This window comes from Adelges cooleyi, unplaced genomic scaffold (genome assembly GCF_023614345.1).
Source record: "Adelges cooleyi isolate 19-005CV unplaced genomic scaffold, UGA_ACOO_1.1 ACOO_flye_CR_arks_rails_tigmint_CR_PRNA_9, whole genome shotgun sequence".
NCBI lineage: Eukaryota > Metazoa > Arthropoda > Insecta > Hemiptera > Adelgidae > Adelges > Adelges cooleyi.
In genome coordinates, this window is record NW_026096579.1 from 425010 (window position 1) to 449340 (window position 24331).

At 30.3% G+C, this 24331-nt stretch overlaps 1 protein-coding gene across 5 annotated transcripts in view; it reads left to right on the top strand.

Annotated features, from left to right (window-relative positions):
* The window catches only part of LOC126846103 (cell adhesion molecule Dscam2), a 60197-nt gene that overhangs the window by 3747 nt on the left and 32119 nt on the right, over nt 1-24331 (top strand). For 2 of the 5 annotated variants that reach the window (XM_050585245.1, XM_050585241.1), the window contains exon 4: nt 21082-21183. The gene's annotated coding sequence lies outside the window, so the exon portion shown is untranslated. Of the gene's footprint in view, nt 1-1200; nt 1375-21081; nt 21184-24331 lie in introns of those variants that run through there. The other 3 variants (XM_050585242.1, XM_050585243.1, XM_050585244.1) reach the window with 3 other exon arrangements.

Below are 24331 nucleotides of genomic sequence, written 5' to 3' on the forward strand. Positions count from 1 at the left end.
ACGTTAAGCAATAATGGATGGACCACCAATGCAGTGAACAAGGCCTTGCGAAACTCAGAAAGAAAAAATCTATTCAAGTAGAAGTAACCGCAAGAGGTGTAAATACAAACACCCCACTCAACCTTCAATAATATTTTAATAGTAATTTTTTGTTGTTGTCATAAGCCAGAATTAGGGTGGGGGGGGGGTTAACTTTTGAAACTTCAATGGTAGTAATGTCTCAAAACTGGTTATGGAAAAGTTAAAAATATTGAAAAAATTGCAAATTTAATTAGAAGACACTGAAATGTTCTTAAATCAGCTTCCTACATAACATAGTAAATTAGCCAAAGTACTCGTGTCTCTTTACAGAATTGAAATTGGACCATCCTATGTAGCCGAAATTTTGCCTGGCTTTTTGGTCTAAAATAAACTAAAATGGCTTTTACTCGTAGTAACAACTATTTAAATTACACATTATAACACCTCGAAGCTTATACAAATTAACTGGTTAGTTAACCGACAGGGTCGAAATTCATTAAAAACATAATTTTTCTTAAATATTGCCTATACAAAACTCCTTAAAAACAGACCACATGCGACCCCTTTCGTCGTTTTAATAAAATTGTGTTATCAATTAACATTGTAAATTTCGGCGTGATAACGTTTTCAATCCCTTTTACAATATTGTAAGACGGGATTTAGTTTCCACCAAAGTCGTCTGCGGGGTTGCGTACTCGCGGCCCGCGTAACCCACGTGCCGTGTACGTGTACCTACGGAAAAAGTTATTGCGTTATTACATGTATGTGAAGGGGGGAAAAAACGCGCGCTCACTGGCGGCGGTAACGAGGAAGCATTGCGAATTCAAGCCAGCATTCAATTACGCGGTCGGCCACTACAATGGTTATGTAGTGTAGTAACCGTAGAAACTGCCGCACTCCGCCGGTCCATTATTATCATCCTCGGCGGGACGCGGACACCGCGCGTATTCGTCCCGCCGCGCCAACCCCTTTGTCCACGCGGCCAACAAAGGGGGTGCGCGCTTGCGCTTCGACGCACGCGATATAGTTGACAATCGTTACGGGTGGGGGGGGGGATGACCGCTTGAGGGGGCGCAACGGCGGCGGCGGCGGCGGAGTCGACAACGGATCTGTGAAGTGCCATTCAGTCCGGGACGTTCGGTCCGACCGCACAGATTCGCCGGCCTTTGCGCGCCGCAGCCGCCGGTGCCGCGCGCCAGACCAACGTACAGCGGCCAGCCACGAGGATCGGATCGGCGGGGAGTGGAGTACAGTACCCCCCGGTAGCGAGCGGTGTCTGCGCTGCATCCCGCCGTGTACTCGGCCGGTGTACGTTCACCCGCAATCCAGCGCCTCCGACGGTCTTGCACGTAGGTAAGTGCCACTGAACACGGACTGGCGTGTACGTAACAATATATATACACGTAGAAAAACGCTGCATATATCTCTTCGTATTCCGGCCCACGAGTCGACCGGCAAAATATGTATATACAGAGTGATACAGAGTGCATGCAGCTGATGATGTACGACACTCATTTTAAAGGAAAATATGAATATTTTGAAAATGATTTTTCCCCCATACTTGTAGGTAGGTACGCGTTTTACTATATTTTTCAATATATTTGATTGATGAAAATCAAAACATTCAAACGCTAAAATTGTTTGTCTACCATATTTATGAAACTCTAAAACATATTATGTTCTTGTTTCAAAAAAACGAAGTCCAAGTTTCTTTTACGTATGAGCGGCGAAGGTGAAATTATTCTAAGTATTGAAAAATATAGTAAAATATGTACATACAAGACGTATGAGAAAAAATATATATTTTTTACAGCCAAACAGTAAACTGTTTTGACTTCTTTACTTAAAATTCTTAAGTTACAGGATACCGAGTGATCCGTTCAACGTTTAAGACATGACTTTTCTCGGAAAATGATTATAAATTTGTAGTTTTGCTTTATTGAAAACATTTACATTTATGTTAGTTAACAATTGTTTAAAATTGCCAAGCATTTATCTATTTTAGTATTTTCCAAACACCTTTCAACTTTTGAAATTTAATTTGCAACGTCTATATCTATTTAATCAACGTTTTATAAGAAGAAGAATTTGCTGGACATTTTGACTGGTCGACAACCTGGTTTGAATGATTGCTTTAAATCTTATTAAAGTTTAGGACGGGAAGAATAGTGGAATATTATCTTTTTATACATTACCCAACCGCACTCCGTCTCCCGTCTTGAGTTTCAACTTGAATAACTTTGAAAGTAATTACTCAAAACTGGCTATGAGTCAGTCAACATTTTCAGCAAATTATTCTCGATTTAAAAAGTTTATTAAATATGAGTAGGCTGAAATCCAAAAAAAAAAAAAAAAAAAAATGGGAAAATAAGAAATATTCTACAATAAGACAAGTACAAATGTTTTCCAAAAGAAAAACTAAAATAAATTGTTATACGACTGTCATCAGTTAACGTGCAACTTCGTGGTATTTATTGAAAATGTTTACCAAAGTATTAAAAATTAAAAAAATATTACTAGATTTTCGCAGAACACATTTAAAATAATACATTTTGCACTCAACAAGTAAAGGATTAAATGCAGTATTTATAATATATACACAACATATTTATACTAGGTAGTTACTGAACATGTTAAAACATTGATTGTTGTCTTCAATCATCAGACTTATGGGTAAACAGTATATTGCGAATCTTAGACATCTAAGTATTTAATTTGAAGCGGGGGGGGGGGGCAGATAGTAATGCTCGTTTTTGAAACCTGACATTAGGAATTCAAACAAAATGGATTTTGTACCTTTGCCTGTAATATCTTTGAATGTCATTTACGGTTAAATCGACTTTAAACGAGCTCAACAAATTAATTTAACGATTTTTTTTTTTTTTTACATACAGAAAATGTGCGTTTCAAAAGTTTTAATTGCGAGTACTGTAAAATTCATAGCGTTTAAATATGTATAGCGTTCTCGTTTAAACTTGTACAACCGCAGAAACTGTAGAAGACCCGTGAAATTTCAAACTAATTACAACTTTTTAATTATTGAGGCGCAAAGTCGAGTTTTCGGAAAAGACGTCGACGGTATAATTATACGAGATTATTATAATATTTGTCATATTTTATCATTCGACTGGTCGAGAGGAAACCAACCACTTGTAGTGGTGCATTAAAAAAGTTCTAGGAAAGACGGAGTAAACACATAATGGCCATGAGTATAATATAATATATTGTGTACGATATAATGTACTCTTCTTTGAACAATAATTATTTTGCTGTGTGATGCTCTCGGTAGAAGTCAAGTTTATATTATATTCCACTTGGGCACTTCCAAGTGTACATACACTCTTAATTTATTCCATTCCCATTTTCGTCAAGACGGTTTTATGTCTAAGGCGTTTAGTCCAACAACAACAACATCATCATCACCGCCAATATATTAGCTACAATTTATTACTGTTATGCTTTTAACACGAACGACACTATTTTATTACCGCAGCACATATTAATATAGTACCTACAGCTGGTGCTTTCCACATTTTCCTTTTTGCCTGATACTCGTTTGCCGTATCGTCGTTTTATCCGTTCGGCCGAGTGACTTGGGCTTAAGTAGGTGTACTTGGATTTTGCTCGGCTCGAAATTTTCTCTTTGTTGAATATTTCACTTTTCACGAAACCGTACTGAGGTTTTTAAAAGATCTCCGAGAGCCGATAAATACTTTTTGGGTTTCGCATAAAAGCTTCGGGAAAAAAAGAAAATCTCATTGTAATAAAATATAATAAGAAATCTTATCGTTAGAAATTCGACGTTGCTACTGTGCAAAATATAAACGCCCGAGATAGTATAAATTGAAAATAACAATTATTACTATAATAAGTGTATTATTTTCAACGTAGGGTCTTTATTAATTTACAACAAATTTAGTAAATAATTGGAAATTTTAGAGCTTTATAATATTTTATTATTATAATATACAATATATAGACGTTGAACGTTCTCAGCGAACTGAACGGGTTTTTTTTTTTTCATTAAAGCTTTTATATATTTTATAAGTAGCTTTGGAAACGCTAAGTGCATTATAACAAAATGTCTGAGCGGATAAAATAAAAGCAATTTATATTTCATAGGTACTTATATTTCACAGTCGGATAATCACAATATTATTTTCAATATAAAGAAACCGCTTATTTTTATTTTGTTTATATATAGGTACTTCGTAAAAAAAAAAAAAAATTTCCGTCAAATTAGTTTATCAAAAGTCTGAGGCAATTCCGTCAAGCTAATATATATATATAATATATATATATATATATATTTTTTTTTATCCTATTGATTGTATTGGCCGGTTTGTAATGTGATTTTTTTTGTTTGTGTGGAATTTTTTCCATTACTACACTGTTGTTTCCTTTGAGCCGAGTTTCAAGTCGGAAATACAAAACCTCTCATTTCTCATCCAAACACAGCAGAACGTCTAAAAGTTCACAAATTATTTAAGTTTTCACTTTGATGTCGTGTAGCTGTAAACGAAAATATTTGCTAGACATTCCTTGTACGTATCCCTAAAAAAAAAAAAAAAAATACAGTCAAAAGTTCTAAATTAAATTTAAAAATAATTCCTCTGTTACGGTAAGCGAAGAAGAGTTTTGTCTTTCATTTAAACTTTTATATATACAATCATAAATATGTTTTATACTACTAAACCCGCCGCGTTTGCACTTTTATAAAATATAAAAAAAAATCATTAAATCCGCACGGATCTAGTTAATATAACATTATCATTTGAACACTTTCTTAATAATCAACCTATCCATTATTCAGCGATTTATCAATTTTATACATATTAATGTTAAATACCGAAAAAAATGTTGATAGTTTTATACGTGAAATAAACACACATTTTCAAAAGCAAGACTTTGCCATTTTCGCAGTAAGATTAAATATAACCCCCGGGTGTCTTTTTAAGACAATTTTAAAGGGAGTGTTTGTGTCCCGTTTCTTTTCCTTCGACAATAGGAATATTGTAAAACGAAAAAAGAACGTTCGACGAATTTAAAACGCTAATAAAATAAACGAGTACAATATGTAAATTATAATTACAGTTCATTTTTGAAATTACCATAATATTACAACGGGGGGCGGTAAAAGTTTTATGTTGAATATAAATGTTCTGTCACATTAGAGTAAAAATCAGAGTGAATAATTTATTTCAATTTCGATCGACTAACATTTTATCACTATAAACTCAAAACAATACATACCTGCATTGAATTGAAATGAAAAAAAATTGAAAAAAATCTGTGTGTGTTATATCTTATAAACGCTTCAATCAGAAGCTGTTGTATCCACTCGAAGGTTATTTAAAAATAAAAACAAAAGCCTTGATTATTTCAAAAATAATTATTCTACCGACAATTGCTTACAGTTAACCACTATTTTTAATAATTTACAATATTATGTTGATAAAAGTATTACCCTAGTGTTAGGGTACTTGATAAAATTATTTGTTCGAAACGTCCGTTTGAGTCTGGACCGACCGTCTATTTTACTTTACCTGTAAATGTGTAATACTTAAATGTATATTTTTTTAGTCTTTATTTTTATTAAGTACACTCTCGTTATAGCAGTGAACATTCACTATTGTGTTTTCAATGGCGTGTAACAGACGTATTGTATTATAACGGAACAAGACCGTCAATGGAAATTATTGTAAATGTATTATATATATATATATATATATATGGCCAAGACGGAACAATTTTAATTAAGAAAATGTTTTTTTACTTCCTGCGCAGCTGTACTATGGATATTCCGGTATGAGTTTTTTGGGCAAAAATATACCAGAGTTATGCCTTTTGAAAATGTTCAAATCAAAGTAAAAGTTACATTTTTTTCATATTCCACTGATTTCGTGTCAGTAATAATTTGTGTGTGTGTGTGTGTTTTTTTTGGTAAAAAGCGCCGGCGCGGGCTAACATAAATTATTATCTATCAGACCAGGTTGATGTTGTTTTTATATTTCTTTAAAAGTTTGCTCGACGGAAAATTGAAAACTTAAATTACAGTTACTCAAACTTATAATCAAAGTTGCCCACCTAATATTCCTTTTAGAGAATTACGACCATTTCGTTAGTGTGCATACATATATATTTTATACTAACTAACCACAGAAACCACCCTGTTATTTTCTCGTGGGTTTCGGTTCGTTAGGTAACACAATGCAACTGTTTATAAAAAGTAACAACAAACAAATATTATATAATATATATCATTAAGCAAAATGTACTATCGACTCAAAACATAAACACTGTGTGAATAACCAAATAATTATATTTTTAGCTATTGATCAAACTTGAACGTTCCAAAGCTATCTTGCCAATTGTATCATTTCCGATAGCTCATAGCTAAGTGCATTATTTTAAATTGTACTATTTTTTCTTAACAACATAAGAACTTTGATAGGTATACTGTACTTGTTGGCAAACAAAAAACAGTCTGCTATCATAAAAATGGGGAGGGGGGGGGGCGTTATTTATGATAAATGTTCCATATGAATTTCAACTCGATCCAACAATTATCAAAATGTTGTTGGCAATATAACAATAATAAAATATATATTACCTACAAAATAAATTAATCGTGTTTTTCTTGTAAAGCTAGTGTGGTTTATAACAATACAGAAGTTGATAATATTTACAAAAGCCTAAGTATGTTTAGGTGTGTTTAGCATCTACTCAGTCATCTGGAACAAATAACAAAAATAAAAAGCATGGTTAAACGCACATACTACCTGCAAAAGCCACAAACAAACATCTACTTTGACAGTAGCTACAAACAAAAATATATATGATAAAAATGTATAGGTAAAAAAATACCATATCGTGTTGGATTTGGCTGTGAAATTCCTTTTCATATTTTGGTTTTTTCACATTGGTATAAAATGTCACTACTACGAAATTCGAAATCGGTTTATCGAAGGTACAAATACAAAACAAATAAATAAAATATAGTACATCAATACGTATGGGTTCCGCATCAAAGCTGAAAACAGAATATGTTTTTATGACTCATACCATAGTATTGACAAAAAATTCCACATGCCAAACATTTTAAAGTTTGGCTGTAAAGTAAACACATTTTTTTTTAAATTTAATTTTATGTTGAAAAAATATTGCACCTCTTGCTTTTATAAAACCGTAATAACATAATTTTCTAAACAGTATTTTTAATTGGTTTTTAATCCAAACATCATCCTCTTTATAATTCATAAAATAAGTCGAAGAAATTAATAAGCTTTATTGATGATATAAGAATAATTTGGCCTACATTTTTGATATCTTATATTTTTAAGTAAACAGTGAAAATACAAATTAAATTGCACAAACATCCATAATTAAAGTCTTTAAACATAAAAAAGCCTAAAAAACATTATATTATGTTCAATACATTGAAAAATAAAATGTTTTTTTCCAGACTAAAAAAAATGTACTGGCCTTTTACATGAAAAAAATGGCTGCACGTAAATTTTGATATTTTATAAAACATGGGTAGTTTTTGAAATTTTATTTGAACACTTTAATGTTAATTTAATTAAAGATTTTTAAAACTTACAACTAACCTCTTTGGCTAAACTTCAAACCGATGTTGCACGTAAAAAGGGATTAATTAATCGAATCAAAAGGTTTACAAAATTATACTTTTATACCATAGGAAATAATGGGTGGATGCTGCAAACAAAATTCAAAATTAAAGGTTTTTTTAAACCACTGTGGATGTTTATGTGTGTGTGTGTGTATACCCAAGAACCCGACTTGGTATTTTATAAATGAAAAAAATATTTAATAGATTTTGAATTAATGCTTACTAACTTATATACTTGAGTGTAGTAAAAATGACCCCTCACACGTTCCTAAAATAATTGGTAAAATTGAAAACCCCCCCCAAAAATGTGCACAAAATAGGCATTTTCTTTTCGTCTCGCGCATATTAAGGCCTGCGTTAAATTCTACACGTTTATCGCGTTGTCGGTCTCGGTATAATTTTATGAAGTTTTTTTTCACCCTAAATAACCATCTTTTACAAGATAAACACCACACCTGTTGCCATAATTCCCACCTCAACGAGCCACACATTGACATTATTTATGTGGAAATATAAGCTTGAAATCTGCCACATACTATACTGGATCGAAACAGATCAAAAGTGTTTCGATACGAAACTGTTGTATTTAAATAACGTAGTTGAGAATTCCGCGATGGACACTGTATGGCCGTCACAGACACCAAAGGGAAACAAAGACCAGGAAATTTCTTTAAAAGCTTACAAGAATGGTTGTTTGGCAGCTGGCACTTGAGTGATCTTATAAGTGAATTTAACAGAAATACAACTGCAGACATTGAGAAAATCCGCGGTCTAAAATCTAAGACAATTGTGTTGACTAACGAAGTACGTTATTGTCTAGAAGATTTAATAAGGGTCCACTGGACAAATATGACAATGATGTACACATGGAGAAACTTGAGCAATTTGCAAACGAAAACTTTTTCGCTTTCGACAATACGTATCCGGATAGTATTTTGTGTATTCGAGTATTTGTAGAGTACTTACAAAGTATATGTTACTAGGGGTTGATTTCAAGGTGATTCGTTCCCTAATGAAACTTAAGGAGTCTCAAGTTTTCGACAGATATATGGACATTGTAGTCTACAGAAGAAGTGATTTTGATTAGGTACGTACTAAAATGATAAGTTTTTTTTTTTTTAGAAATTTCATGCACGATAGTTGATTTTGTCCTTATCTAATGTTTTTAATTAATACAATAACATATTTCAAATCTATTTAACAATATAAATAAGTTTCCTCGCGGGTATGTCCTAAAATAGAAATTACATTTTTAATGCATAGAAATAACGAATGTACATTTTATTTGTAAAGCATAAATACTTTATAGATGATTTATTTTACAACTTTTTTAAATGATAATCATAAATTATGACCAAAAGCTCTCAGTGTTCATTAGAATACCTACAAATTTCTTAGAATTTATTTAAATTCTCAACAATCACAATACTGTTTCAAATAATTTGTCGCTAAAAATATGTAATTTTTTTTATTAAATTCAAGAGAATACATTAAATTAAATGCATACATTTATTCGATTGAGTTATGATATCAACAAAATACTAATAATGCTAGGGTTTCATGTTTACTATGTTAACTATAAATTGTATATCGTTACATATTTTATTATTTAAAATCGTTTTGAAATAATTGTACTTCTTAGAATTCAAGTAAATTCTCAATGATAATTTTTTATTTTGAATCCCTTATCAGTTTTTATATACATACATATTTACTGAATCATAATATGTCATTTGATTGTTTCAAAAATATTTTGTTGCTAAAATATATTTTTTATTATTATTTACAATACATTTAATTGTGTTAATATTTTTTCGATTGAGTTTTGATATCATTAAAATATTAAAAATGATATAGGTAATCATGTTTACTAAGTCGGTAAATAATTATATATATATATACATATTATATAATTATATATTTTATTATTTAAGTTTGTATTTAAATCATTTTATTGTTTTGTTTGTTCATTTGTCTTTTATTTCAATAAAAAAAATATTTGAGATAAGAATTTATCTTTTTGTTTTCATCTATGTTTTGTATGCTTGTTCAAACAGTTACCTATTACACTAAATAAGAAATGTATCCAAAAAACACATCTTTAACATTTTGACCTAGTTATATTATATGAAGTCTTCAAAGTTAAAACAATATTGATTAATACTATATTCTGGGGACATTTATTTTTTTACTTGATCAATAATAGGGCAAGGCTCATATGTATCCATATCCATACAAACAGGGATAAAATCGGGACTGTATATTTTTTTCGATTGTTGGAAAACTGTGTTTTTGCAGCCTTAAAATTTGTTTAACCTAAACGCGTTATATATTAAAAAAAAGTTATAGAAGTCATGGCAATTTTTTTAAAAAATTGTACGCGTTGAGAACCAACATTTTTTTTATTTTAAATGTTTGTTAAAACTCGGTAACCAGATAAGAACGATTATTATTTGGGCCTGATCAAGGTAAAAACAGATGGAAAATATTTCAATACGAATCTGTTGCGTTTAAATAACGTAGCTGAGGATTCCGCGATAATGGACAATCTGATAACGAAATTTGCAGTGGTGGACATTGGAGACATTCTGGTGAAGTTTTTGCAGACTACAAAGACCAATGTTACAGATATTTTTGAAACATTTAACGTGCATGGAAACTGAACGGACGTCTCAGATATCAACGGGAAATAATGCGTTTGAAGAAACTTTAGCGCATTGTCGACAAATAGCCGAGTATAAACATTTTAAACGTTATTTAACAGATTACAAGAGTTTGTTATGTATATCAGAAAAGGAAAACCCGTTCTATAGTCCGAAGGACATAGAAGAGCATGTTAGTGAACTTATAAGCCAGTTTGACAAAAAAACGGCGAAAGACATTGAGAAAATCCGCGGTCTAAAATATCAGACAGTCGAATTGATAAACAAAATACGTGAACTTTTACAAAATATGGTAATGGTCAGCTGGACTAAAACCCTAGATAAATATGACAATGATGTATCAATGGAAAATCTTAAGCAATTTGCAAACGAAAACTTTGTCTCTTTCAACAATACGTATCAAGACAGTATTTTGTGTATTCAAGTATTTGTAGAGTACTTACAAAGTATATTACTAGGGGTTGATTTCAAGGTGATTCGTTCCCTAATGAAACTTAAGGAATCTGATGTTTTCCTAAAATATTTATATTGACGTTTAGTATAAAAAAAGACATGAATATGATTAATAAAATAGTATGTCAATTTTGTTTTTAGAAATTTAAAGCATTATAGTTTATTTTGTTCTTACTCAAAATGTTTAATTAATACAAAGCATATTTAAAATCTATTTAGGATTATTTAGGACATTCAAAATGAGTTAAATATATATATATAAGAATAACGCAAAGTTAAGGAATACCTAAAGCGTTTTTTATTTTGTTATACTAAAATACTTGTTTTTGTTTTCGAAACAGATTCACTAAATGTTAGTAAAGTAATAAAATTGAAGCACACATACTGAAAAATATCACTTTTATAAATATTCAAGTATAACAAAATCCAGTACAGAATTGCATCGAAGCGTTTATATGAAAATTATTTTTATTATTCGAAGAAGCCAGTACAGTGGGGTCAAAGCACAGTGGGAAAGGGTAGGTTACAGGTCTATAGGAATTATTATCTCTAATATTTTTTATGAATTTTATAAGAAACAAGCTATCCAAACCCGGCGTTGCCCGAGATTTAGTCTGCCAGGCCAGAGTGAAATAATTACAATTCCCCATTCCCACACCCATACCCAGCCCCATCCCCATCCCCATCCCCATCCCTCATCTCTAATCTCTTATCAGATAACAGTGTGACAGCGTTTTTGTGACACTTTTTTCGGTTATTATGTCCTTCTCTTACTCGAGGGTCCCAGTCTCAGTCCCAGATCCCGTTCCAACAGTTAAAAGCTTTCCCAGTTTCTATCGTGGTACCTAACCTAACCTAACCTAACCCTACATTTGGAGATGAAAAATAAAGACAATTTCTTATCATAATATTTTTTTTTGTTGAAATAAAAGACAAATTAACAATCAAAACAATAAAATTATTTAAATACCAACTTAAATAATAAAATATATAATTATATAATATGTAGGTATATCTATTATATATAATTAATTGCCGACTTAGTAACAAATTTAGCGACAAATTATTTAAAACAGTATTGTAACTGTCGATAATTTAAATGAATTCTAAGAATTTTGTAGGTATTCTAATGAACACTGAGAACTTTTGGTCATAATTTATGATCAGCATTTAAAAAGTTATAATAAATCATTTATAAAATATTTACCTATTCTTTAGCAATAATGTGTATATTCGTTATTTCAATACATTAAAAATTGAATATCTATTTTAGGACATACCCTCGAGAAAACTTATTTATAATGACTTAAATAATTTTAAATATGTTATTGTATTAATTAAAAAATTTAGACATTTCATGTCTAACACATCTCTACACAATTTATGATAGGTATTTAAAAAGTTGTAATACATCATAGTGTATGTAGTGATCATTAAAGTATTTTGCTTTACAAACAAAATGCAACCTTTCATTTTATACATTACTATTAATGGAATGTCTATTTTAGGACAAGTCCAGAAGGAAACTAATTTAAAATGTCCTAAATAATCCTAAGAAGATTTAAAATATGTTATTATATTAATTATTAAAAACTTTATTAGAAGTCAGAGTCAGAGTCAGAGTCTGAGTTAGAAAATAATTAATATAATAACATATTTTAAATCTTTTTAGGATTATTTAGGACATTTTAAATTAGTTTCCTTCTGGACTTGTCCTAAAATAGACATTCCATTAATAGTAATGTATAAAATGAAAGGTTGCATTTTGTTTGTAAAGCAAAATACTTTAATGATCACTACATACACTATGATGTATTATAACTTTTTAAATACCTATCATAAATTGTGACCAAAAGCTCTCGGTGTTCATTAGATACCTACAACATTTTTAGAGTTAATTTAAATTCTCAATGATCACAACAGGGTTAAATTCAAAATAATTTATTATTTTGAATTCCTAATCAGATTTTATATACATACATATTTATTTAACCATATAGTGTCATTTGGTTGTTTTTTTTATTACATACAATATACATTTATTAGAATAAATTAAATTAAGTACACACATTTTTTCGATTGATATACATATTATAAAATTATATATTTATTATTTGGTTTTATTAAGTTGGTATTTAAATATTATATTTATTTATTTTTAATATTATATAAAATAAATTGTTAATGTTGTGATTGTTAATTTGTCTTTTATTTCAATAAAAAAAATATTATGATAAGAAATTGTCCTTTTTGTTTTAATCTTTAAATGTAAAAATATTTATATGTTGTACACTACAGGTAGAAATATCATTTAAAAACTAAAATTGATATTGGTAATCATGTTTACTAAACCTGGAAATAATTATACAAGTGGTATTTTATCATTTAAGTTTGTATTAAAATAATTTCATTGTTTTGATTTTAAGCACAACAGTTGATATTGTTCTTATCTAAAGTTTTTAATTTATATAATATAACATATTTAAAATATTAAAAATGATATAGGTAATCACATTTATGTATACATATTATATATTTTATGATTTGGTTTTATTAGGTGGGTATTAAAATAATTTTATTGTTTTGATTGTTAATATGTCTTTTATTTGAATAAAAAAAAATATTTGGGATAAGAAATTGTCTTTTTGTTTTCATCTCCAAATGTATAATTTATAAATATATAAATAGTGTATTTTAGGCTGAAAAATTCCTTTTCATATTTATTTTATTTTACATTGGTATAAAATACTTCTACTACCAAATTCTAAATCGAGGGTACAGATACAAAACAAGTAAATATTATATAGTACAGTCAACAGTGAGGTTCCACATCAAAGCTGAAAACAGAATATGTTTTTATGATTCATGCAAACAAAAAATACAACCAAATTATTTAAACAGTACCAAAAAACTGCACAAATATCTATAGTTGTAGTCTTTAATCATAAAAAAGCTTAAAAAAATATTATATTATGTTTAATTTATTGAAAAAAAATGTTTTTTGACAGCCTAAAAAAAACGTGTTTGCCTAAAATTAAGGGCTGTACGTAAACTTTAATATTTAATAAAATTATACGATATGGTTAGTTCTAAACATTTTATTTGAACACTTTAATGTGAATGTCCGTTGACAGCGAGCATTTATTGAAGCAAATTGTGTTGGTAATTTGTCGCTAAAAATTGATATTAAACTAAAATTTGTAAATATAATATAATATATATTATAAAAAATAAAGCTATTGCAGTAAATTTGTCCCTCATAAATTTATTAGATAATGTTTTATGTTGTAAGTTTTTTTGTAATACAAATTTGGTTCAATATTAGTGTGTGACAAATGCATTTCATATTACTTAACTCAATGAATTTGGACTTTGTTAAATAGGATCCATGCTTTTGTTTTAAGTAAAAAATTAAAGATGTTAAAAAAAGATTGTTTTGAAAGTAATTGACATTTTAAATAAAACGTGCTACAATTGATTGGTAAATTGTTCTTGTAGTAAAATTTTTTTTAAATTTTTAGTCCTTTGAAAGGTACTTAATATTTGGTGAATAGATTACTAAATTCAATTTGGAAGATTTGAAAAATACCCGTACGAACGTATTTCTTTTAAATAAATTCAATTGTAATACCTATATATTTTTATGATATCATTTTGTTTGTAGCTAACATTCATAGCTTTTGTAGGTAATATGTGCGTTTTACCATGTTTCTTTATTTTTGTTATTTGTTCCAGTAAACTGAATAGGTGTTTAACACCTAAGCATACGCAGGCTTTTGTAAACATTGCCAAATTCTATATTATTATAAACCACAATAGCGTTACAAAAAAAAACCCAAATGAACTTTTTGAAGATAATATATTATGATTTAATTACTATCGAAAGGTTGGTACGTTTATGATATTTTTTTGGGTTGTCAAAGTTTACTGGTAGCAATATGTCAAAAAAATATTCTATACAAATTTGCAACTAATACGACTATTTTTTAAAAAGTTATAGTGCGCCCCGTAATTTAAAGTTGAAAAAAAATATGTAATTTTGTTGGGTGTTTTTCTCGATTTGAATGGGAAAAATATACACTTCTAAGGATTTTTTCACAATTTTTGTATAGCTGTTTTTTTTCTTTGGTTGTGTTACACAAATATCTGTAGGTTTGTTGTTTATCAAAAACAAGTGTTTTTTTAACGTATTTTGTGTTTTTTTTGTTTGTTTATTCAAATGTTTGACCTATTTTCTTGCATGGTAGAGCCCTCATGTTACAACAGTTTTAGCGAATAACTATTTTGTTAGTTAAGTTACAATAATATTATTCTATTAAATTGTCCCAATGTAAGCATTTATTATTATCATTTAATATTACTTTTAGTTTGGTCGTATGGACAATTTATACTCGTAACAATTTTTTTTCCTTAACTTTGACAAATTAAGAATAAAGACGATAAATTAAATGAAATGTGTTAAAAGATTGAAAAATATTAACACAACAATAAAAAATGTGTTAACTTGAATACAAGAGATAATAATTGTAGATGTAAAAATAATTTTTTTTTTACATAATTTGTATTTGCTAAAATATTTGTAACAATGTGGTAAAAATATGTAAAAATACAAATAATAGAACAAAATAGTGAAACTATTAGTATTGTGTTTATATAATAAACACTGGTCTTAACGTAGAAACTTAAAAAATGTGAGATGCTAACAGATATTTATCTTTTGACTACATTATCAAACGATACACAACGGTTTTTTTTTAAAATAGAGGCATTTTAACTAGACATAATAATGGTAGTTGTTGAACATGTGTAAAAACTTATTAAAACAAATTATTATTTTAATTTTCAAGTATTTTAGTTAAAAAAAAAAAAAATAATTTTCGAAGGAAAAGTTTCATCATTTTTCCACTGTCTTCTTTTACCTACAGTATCTACACAAACACACACACACTTCATAACATGTTTGAACTTTGATGTGGTTCTGTCTGACCTCCGTAAATACATTTAAAACTTATGAAAGCTACTTACTAAAAGAAAAATCGTTGCTCATGTTGTAATATAAACTTGGCGCAAAGTATACGGAGGTGATCAATCTAAATAATATAGCATAATTTATTATAAGTGGCCTAGAAATAAATATCATAGTAATGTTGTTTTAAAACCAGCCATCGGTTTTCGCATTCATTTTCGGCGTGCAAGTACACATATAAATAAATAATTTTTCGAAAAACTATTATTCCGCAGAGGGTATAAAGTTTATGTTATTATTATGGTAGAAAATATCCAAACGGATTCGAATTCCGCTGCACTGGATTTTCTACTATATTTTATAACTTTCTTGATTTACGTTACACCTCGTGTACCGTTAAATCTATATTACTATTATTCGTTTTTATTATGCGGTTTATGCTTACAAAACTATATAAAAATGCAAAGGGGGCCTGTTAATTAAATTTAATGTGAAACGTAAGCCCCTCAAACAACAGCCCTTTGATGGGCGGTTTCGTGTAATGGTTTGTTATGTATATAATATAATATACACTATACAGGGTAATCCATTTAACGGAAGACTCTCGTTTTTGAAAATAATTAAAATTTTTTAGTTTCTCTTTTTGCAGACGTTTCAGTTAATATTATTTTACAACATTGAACAGTGTTCAAATTTGTATTAATCTTTTCAGTAAATTGTAGATTTCCGAAACTTAAACGTATGTGTTTTATGAATTTTTGAAATTGAGAATAATTTACTAAATATTTGGACAGGTCGTCAACCAGGGTTTTTTTAATTTATAATGACCTTTAAAGTAATATTTAAGCTTAACATTTCGGACGGGATTCCACCTCTTTTCAGCAAATTCCACTTAATTTAAAAAAAGTCAATTGTATAATACAAACGCTACCGTTTAAATTAAAAATGTTAACCTCTGGGAAATACTTAAAAACGGATCATTCTGTAAATTGCATAGCAGTTATAAGATATAAGCGTAGATGTATTATAATTGTGGTTATATCATAGAGTAAAAATATACAGAGCGGTAAAATCATAGAATGCCCTGTACTCAAATAAGAGAAGCGAGCGACAGGCTGACCACTTTAAATAAAAATAAACACTATTTTATAGGTTGGTAAACAAACACTGCACAGTATAATCCTCATCGACTATACAAATCAATAGTAGATGAATTGGAATTTCATATGATAATGCGATAGTATTGTAACTGATGAGTCACATGTTTCGTTAGTATCGCATGGTCACAGTAGTGAAACTAATTAAAAAATATTATGCACTAGAGAAATGTAATTTCGCGTTTGCGGTCATACTGCGACTAGCTTCATAATATTTTACTCATTGCAACCCCCTCCCCCCCCCCGGGTTATATATATACAATTTTAGTGTACATCTACGCTTTATGATACTATTGTATGCATTTACATAAAAGCGCGCCAGGTGAAATTAATGTTATTTAAATATATTCGATTGTTATTATACGTGTAAACAACAACAAGTGTAATACAATAACGATAAACGTCAGGTAAGGGCGGCAATTAATTTTTCTATGTTTTTCACCGCGTCAGTCGAGTATTATTATGATTATTATTATTATTATTATTATTTTTTTTTTATATTTCGTGTGTCCCGAAGAAAAACGACGCGAACAGAAATCGCAAGAGACGTGCTCGGCTTAACGGCACACCATCAATCTTCCGGCCATGCCTTTTTCCTTGCCCTTGTTTTTTTTTTAGCCCGACCCCTCCCTTTTGCCGCATTTCGCGGTAGGCAATAATAGGCCAAACTATACTTACACGTACGCTCGTTTGTTATTTCATTTGTTCGGCCACACGATACTTGTTTTGTGAAAATACAACGGTGTTTTTTTCATTGCCGCACATAACAGTCGTACGGACCCGTGGTCCATATTTTTCTTTTGCCTTTCCATATTTTGTGTTCTACGCCACTCGATCCGTCCCGTGTAATCCGCCCTATCATCGCATTATCTTTTAAACATATATATATATATATATATATTTTTTTTTTTTTTTTTTGGCTTCTCTAACCGAAGTTATTACTCGGTCGAAAGGCAAAGACACTGGCTCTGTTTCCATTTGACCGCATATAATTGATATTTGGCTCCGGGGGGATTTAAAGGACAAAAAGAGAAATGTAAGAAAAAAACCCACCGACTTAATCTTTTTGTCGTTTTCCTCCTCTTTTGTTCGCGTCTCGTTTATTCGGCCGAAATAACAGCTATAGAAAAAATCTCTAGCGATTTAAAACAAATTATATTATTAACGTTTATATAATATTATATATATATATATACGTATTTCAATTATAGGAGTGTAGTAAAAAAAAAAAAAAACGAGAAAACCCATCGTATGCTTCATACAACATCTAGACAGTTTATATCTAAACATATAATATACTACGTTTGAACAAATTTTGTTTCACATAGGTACACCATCGTCACAGACATTTAGCCGTCATTTTTATCTGTTTTCAACCCATAAAGTAAGCAACACGGGACACTTGATATTTGACCGTCCAACTTCTAGACTATTCTTTTCAGTTTGAAATTAAAAAAAGTGCACTCTAATCTTTAAGCAAGAAGCATGGAGGTACGACGCGGTCGCATCATGGAAAAAAAATAATCTAGTTTTTATCGTGTCATAAATGAATTTTCCCTGTCCAGTTACAAATATGTAAACAATATACAAAAATTATATATGAATTGTCTCCCTACGTCACATCACCTCGAACGCCAACCGTCAAACTCAACATAGGACCGTCGACATCTCCTCCAAAGTTAAATTAATATTCATGTGTGTCAGCAACAACTTAGATGGGCGTACAGCAGCTTCCCAGAGGCCACCAAAGTGGGGAGCACTAGTGGAATTAAACTTACAAACACAAGGTTTATGGGATGCAATAATCTCTCGGTTATCAGCATGGTTGACTTGTTATACAATTGCTTAGATGCGCCCCCCACAAAGTTAGTACCGCAATCTGAATACAATGCGTTGGGCACAATATGGTGAGAGGTGCGGCAATCCACAGGCGATTAAACATGTTCTCTTCTGTAATTTGCAAGACACAAGAAAATAACTGAAAATCTAGCAATACCACAGTGTTTTGTCGAGTGTCAATTTAATTTTGTCCGGTTGACTAGCGACCGGACGATTTTATAGAATTTCACAGAGCCAGTGCATAGATTTAAGTGGTCAATGCGGAGCTGACATAGTGGTGGGACGTTTAAATTGTTAACATAAATACTATGTAGTATTTTAACAAAAGTCAACATTGCATATTTTATAATATTTTAAAAATGTGTTATTATTAGTATTTGTTTCTTAATAAGTTACCTATTGCACTTAATAAGATTACTTACGTATTCAATCCAATTCTATGGGGCGTGCCACCTAAATAAAGATTTTAAAGGAAACTTATTTTAAATACATTTTAGTTATCTGAGATAAAGTTTTTTTCTTTATCGATAAATATAATAAGTAAACTATCTTGTTTAAATTATGCTCAACCTCGCCGACATAAAAAAATAAGTATTATAGTATCTATTACATCATTCATTATTTCGTTTATACGAGTTTATTTAGATTTTAATAAATGATAATTACCTGTATGCATTATCGTTATAATTATGAACCCGATACAGCATAACGGCATTTCACAATGTATAACTTGCACTTAACCAATGTGATTTTTTTAATATTTAGTAGCACAAGTGCTATTATTGAAGGCGAATATAAAATCAATATTTTTGACCATCGACGGACGTAAGTGATGGTTTTTGAATGAAGCTTTGTCGTTTTGGGAAACCTTTTCGAAATTCCAAGAGACACTGTGGTTCTGACACCCACTCATGTCGATATTTTGTCAACATACCGGACAATCGACACTCGATATTTTTTTGATTATATGGACACAAGACAACACATACCTATGTAAAATAATATTAGGAGGAATAAGCTTGGTTGTTGTATGGTCATAAAAATATATTTCATTGTCGTCTACAGTTATTACTATTATATTCGTTTTGTTCGCTCGCATTGTGTACAGATATTAAGGGGAGCGGAAAGCGCTATTTATTAAGGGCAAAGGATTGGCAATATTTGACCAAAATTGACCTGGTAGCATTTTTAATACGCTTTAAGGTATAATACAAAATGTATAGAATTAAAATATAGAAAAAAATATCGGTAAAATAAAATCAAATAGTTTATTTTAGATCGAAATATAAAGCACAAAACAAAACTCAAACAGTTGGTATGCGGTTGTATAGTTATCATAATGTTACACTAGTAGTATAGGCATCAACAAATAAATACCAGACCATCACGATCAGCACACTATAATTTAAATTATATTTTTTTCTCTATATTCAAATATATTACTTAAATCTGTCGGTCATGATGTTATTTAGTCGTCATCTAGCATTGTGAATATTTATTTTAATATGCTATTTTGTATCACTGACCTATAAATGAACCTTCAAGTTACAGGTCATTTTCACCTTACTCTGTTGGTTTCGTTTTGTACTTGGCTTATAGATGTTTATGCTGTTCTGTTATGTCATGCTGGGTTTGAATATACTTAAAAATACTTGGATGTAGCAATTGTACCCTTTTCAAAGAAACTCTTCAATGCGGATTAGTGGATGGCGAAAATTCTTACACTGCACTCTTGAAATATATTATAGATAACCCGCCAAACTGTAAACTTGACAGACAAGTATTGCACCTTTGTCGGTAGTGTTGATTTGACATTTTGTATAATATGCACATTCAAAATGTGTATTGCAACGTTCAACCAGCTGAAACGGTGTTAATAAATTTGTGAGTTTTCGTTGTCCGTGGTACAAACACATTAATACCTGTAATGTAATTTGTATCCAAACACGAGTGGTATATGAGTAAAAAAAGTCAAAAGTGTTTTAAATAATCAATCATTTTTTTCATAAAACTAAAAAACAAACTGAACACATTCTTTTCAAATACCACTATTATGATTGTAGGCCATGAGATAGCTTGACAGCTGTTTGTTTTTTCCTGTGTCAGATGATATGTTTTAACGTGCCGTAGTGGCAATTAGCGTTATTGTGATCGCGTGTTAGGGCGGAGAAGTTTATTTATATATGGATAATTTTAATCCTACTAAAAGGGACCGGAAAAAGTAAATTTACCAAGCAGAATAATATGCAACATATTCCGATCAATTAGTGTAATTATTATTGGACCGCATCGCGTTTTTGTTTCATTATGTTTTTACTATTAATATTATAATTTTTTTTTTTTTTACAGATAGCGATACTACTTCATACAGGGTGCTTACGCATTCGAGTTGTTTTAAGTCCAAAAACCACTTCCTACGCGGATTTTTTTCTTCTTCGAAACTGAAAAAAGGTTTGTGAACAAATGATTTTCTAAAAATAATTTAATTACTCTTATCACTTAACTCAATATGTGTCGCGACCTGGGATGCAGCCATGTTGTTTAAAACATAATGGAAAATAAAAATACTACGTTACTTTTCCATGATAAATAATAAAATGTTATCTGTAAAATTTAAATTGGCCAAGCCCAATTTCAATGGTTTTGTAACCGGGTCTGGTAACTCCCTATACGGAAAAACGTACACAGAATAAATAAAAGGGTGGGTCACTTTCAATGTAAACAAAAAAGTGATGACCGTTTTGTAAAGACCTGTTTAGTATTGTGTATACGAGGTGATAAGACTAAGTGATATATCTGATAAGCCAATTAACGTCTTTGGTTAAAAACATTTTTTCAATCGAAATCAATTATTCACGATAATTTAGGGAAATACTTACATTTATAATAGCATATTACTGACTGTAACTATTAAATCGTATACCATTTTTATAATTTTCAGCAAAGTACGGATAATAATTATAATTTCTGTAAACTTTTCATTAATTAAGGTGCTCAGGATGGAAGTGAAACCCCGGTATGGTTGATTAATAAAGAGTAGTATAAGTGTGTGACTTTTAGATTTGCGAAAGAAATAAGGAACTGAAGAAGATTTGGCGAACAGAATAAACTCTGGTTGGATGTGGGTGGAAAAAGACAACAGGTGTGTGTATGTGAAAGACGCAGTCGAAGCTGAAGGGAAAGTTTTATAAGACAGTAGTAATTATTTATGAAGTGAGTGTTCGAATAAGAAAGACGAAAGGAAAAGTAAAGTGCTAAAATGAAGATGTTGAGATCAGGGATTAGATGGCGTAGAATAACACTAATAGTGTAGCAAGAAGGAGGTGGACCGTTTAAACTTGAATAGACATTTTGATGAGTTTCTAATTAATTCGTTATCTAATTTCAACCCCATTGTTCGGTATGCCTAACATGTGTTTGTCACATATCGAGCATACTTAACAATATCAAATATAATTGGACATTTCTGACAATGGAGTTGAGAGAATTTTAAATTAGGGCATTCGATGTGACGTATCAAAATCAGGATCGATCGGATCGTTGGCAGACGCCCTATATGTGAAATCATAATTTAATTACCCAAAGGGTTACGACCTATCTACGTTCATTATAATAGTATTTAATGTACTTGTACTCTCTAAATAGACACAATATTATCAACATAAATTATGCATTAATGGGAGTATATCTAACGTTATATTCAGTCTGTCGTTAGCGCTGAAGATGACAACGTTGTGGCCGAAATAGGTATACGCAGAGAGTGTATTATTTTATGGTTAAGGGTTTTAAATATTCATTTCTTTATTAATGAGGATATACTTTACAGAAATTTGCATATAATTGAAATTCTAGTGGACACGTGGCGCCCGCAGCAGCACTCTATAAAGGCGGAGGCTTTACTTTTTGGAAAATATATATTTTGTGTAAAGTTTAAACAAGTGACATTGTAAGCCCATGTTTGAATTCACGTTTAATTAAACTTTTGGTTATCGCCACATTAAAGCGGGTAAATTAATATCCATTCATAGTCCTTATTTCAAATATTTTAGTACGCCATTAAAATGCATTCATACATGTGTAAGTTTAATTGAAAATGCCATGATTATGTATTCAGTTACGATGTAATATTAGATACCGCCAAAAACGGGTACTTTATGTAATATTTGTCTGTACGATGGTAATGTAAAACATCTGCTGTGTCGCGGACGACATTTAAAAAAAAAAAATTAATTTTAAAGTAAAACAATTGCTTTTAGTCCGTCAAATAGAATACGAGAGATCGGAAAAACTGTAATTTATAACTAGCTGTACACAGGAAAAACAAAAAGGAATCTTAGAGTTTATCAATCAATCATCGTACATATTGAGAAATAGGCAGTGATGCCAAAACGCGGATATTTCGTTCTTTAATTTTTCTACTATTCCTGGCTACACTGCTGCTCGTTTATTTGAATGTACTACACCGACAACAATTTAATATGTCGTCGCCAATTTTCCGCGTTATTACAGTTTAGCCAAAATGAACGAAAAAAGAGAAATTCCCCACACCTACCAGCACTGTCCATTTCTCAAATGCCGGACATGATTTTATCTCTTCCCATAAGAGCCCGTGTAAAGATTATATAGTTTCTCTTCCGTTTGTTCGGTGGCTGTAATATTACTTGGGCGCGATTTTTGAAATTGTGTTAAAATCGAGATACGTCGTTTTTTATCATCATCATCATAATAATAATAATATTGTAAATCAATTTTGTGAAGTGCGTTAAAACAAAGACAATTTATCTACTTTGGAACGTGCCATACAATGTGTATAGTAGTATTTTAAACCCTTTAAACATTATAAATACCGTTACAATGAATATAGTCACGCTACCATATCATAATTGATGGGTGCAGCACGAGCCGAGTCTAAGGACTTTATCGGGATTTTTCATCGCATCGTTTAAGAGGATAAAACATCACTTTTGCACTTTTTGCATAATGATGTACTTTTTACTTTTTGTTAAAAATACCTGATACTATTAGGCGTCGAACGTCACGACCGAGCACGTATTGAACAAAGCTTGCAAACAAAATAGTTCCAACTGATTTTACTATTAAGTTCTTCGAGCAAAAGTCAAGTATCAGTTTTGGACATCAACGACACTATATTTTAACATAATATTCTATGGAAATAATAACCCTAAACGCAGATTTACTCGTTTCATTGGTTGTCTTTTGACGTTTTGTTATATTACATTTTATACCTAATAGTATTTATGCCTTAGAGAGTTAATCTTCATTTAAATAATTATTACAAATAACTATGTCTTTATGTAAATTCGAGATTATAGAACAAGTTAGTAGTATGTTTTAAAAAAATAATATAACTAACTTTCAACGGATATACGGTCTTGATTATTAATAATATTTTATTGAGAATCAACAGTTTTTTTTTTAGTTTTACTCAAGTTTTGATTTCATACAATATACCGTATTTATAATACGAAAAATTAATTACTGAATTATATCAAACGAGGATTTAGTAATGATGTGTATTATTTTCGTCCTGGCTACCATGTTATATTATTTTCTTTTTAACTTTTCAGCCACTGCATCT